We start from the raw sequence: 2412 nt of genomic DNA on the forward strand, positions 1-2412 counted from the left end.
TGCTATTTATAATGGAAATATTTTTTTATCATAAATACTAAGTTATTTATGATGAAATATTTTTATCACAAACAATCTGTAATTTTTATATTTTTTAAATTTTTTATTTTTTAAAATTATTGATGATGAAAATATTTTTATCATAAATAATTGACTATTTATGATAAAAAATAAGTTTTCAATGCAAACACTAAGTATTTATGATGTAATATTTTTATCATAAATAATCAATAATTTTATATTTTTTAAATTTATCATTTTTCAAAAATATTGATGATGAAAATATTTTCATCATGAATAATGGACTATTTATGATGCAAAATAATTTTTTATTATAAATACTATATTATTTATGATGTAGTATTTTTTTCATAAATAATCTATAATTTTTATATTTTTTTATTTTTTTAATTTTTTAAATATTAGTGATGAAATTATTTTCATCATAAATAATTGACTATTTATGATAAAAAATAATTTTTTATCATAAAAACTATATTATTTATGATGTAATATTTTCATCATAAATTATCTATAATTTTTGTATTTTTTATATTTTTATTTTTTTCAAAATGTTGGTGATGAAAATATTTTCATCATAAATAATATACTATTTATGATGAAAAATAAGTTTTCATTACAAACACTAAGTTATTTATGATACAATATTTTTATCACAAATAATCAATATTTTTATATTTTTAAATTTATTATTTTTTAGAAATATTAGTGATAAAAATATTTTTGTTATAAATAATGAACTATTTATGATGCAAAATAGTTTTCATCATAATATTAAATTATTTATGATAAAATATTTTTATCATAAATAATCTATAATCTTTATATTTTTTAAATTTCATATTTTTTTAAAAATATTGGTGATGAAAATATTTTCATCGTAAATAATTGACTATTTCTAATGAAAAATAATTTTTCATCATAAAAATTATATTATTTATGATGTAATATTTTTATCACAAATAATCTATAATTTTTATATTTTTTCAAATTTTTTATTTTTTTAAAATATTAGCGATGAAAATTTTTCATTATAAATAATTTAGCATTTACGATGAAAAATAATTTACATCACAAATGATCAATTATTTATGATGTAATATTTTTATTATAAATAATCTATAATTTTTAAATTTTTTATATTTCTTCTTTTTTTCAAATATTAGCGATGAAAACTTTCATCGTAAATAATTGGTATTTGTGATGAAAAATACTATTTATCATAAATACTCTATTATTTACGATGTAATATTTTCATCATAAATAATCTGTAATTTTTAAATTTTTTAAATTTTTTATTTTTTTCAAATATTAGTGATGAAAATTTTTATCGTAAATAATTGAGTATTTGCGATGGAAAAAGCTTTTCATCGCAAATACTCAATAATTTCTTCACTTATGTGGGAACCATTACTGTGAATTAAGATAATTTTGAAGTCCACCTCTAATCCTCTATTAAACTCCTTTGCATGAGAATCTAATGGCCCTAAAAGGATTGGAGTCTAATCTTCACCAATCTCAAAATAGTATTTTTTTAACCACTTATTTTCTAGAGCTAACTAATTCCTCTCATAATATAATAATGCTATAATTTTCTTCCATAAAAAATAGCCCTTCTTGTTTGGGGTTCTAATAGAAAATTTTGTTAATGAACATCTTCTTTTTTTAGGGCTTGGGGTTAGATACCAAATTATTCTCATCTTTCTCTATATAAATAGTGCATGCCGAAAATGGAGAAAAAAAAGAGGAATAATATATATATTTATATAAATATATATATATATGTATTAAAAAACTAGCAACTCTGATGATAAAAAAATTATTAATTTTATTAATTTTTTTAAATTAATATTAAGAGAAATGTGCCAAATTTGTTCCAATTAATATTAAAAGACACCCCGTGATCCGAGCTCATAACATTGCCAATCTCTTGAGCGGAAATATTCAAAACTCTTCTGATCCCAAAATATCAAAGAAGGTACATCTGGGGAGAACGTTTTGCTGATTCAGTTGGTAAGATCAGATATTTAAATTTTGCATGTTTTGTGTGTCAGCTTTAAACTAAACATCTCCAAACATTCTATATTGTATAAAAAATAATTTTAATTTTTTTTCTTCTTTAGACCCTCAATAGTAAATTTTAATTCAACCCTCAAAAATCTTAATTCATATATGTTCAGGTTTGGATTCCAAGATACGATCTTCAGATCTCATCATAGAGAAAATATTGAGTGTTTGGAGTTATTCAATTTAAAACTGACATGCAATAACTAGCAAAATTTGAAATGCCAGATTTTATCAACTGAATCAGCAGAACAGTTCTTCCCAGATATGCCTTCATTAATATTTTTGGATTAGAAACTCCGACGATGGTGGAGTTTTTGAATATTT

This window comes from Elaeis guineensis, chromosome 7 (genome assembly GCF_000442705.2).
Source record: "Elaeis guineensis isolate ETL-2024a chromosome 7, EG11, whole genome shotgun sequence".
Lineage (NCBI taxonomy): Eukaryota > Viridiplantae > Streptophyta > Magnoliopsida > Arecales > Arecaceae > Elaeis > Elaeis guineensis.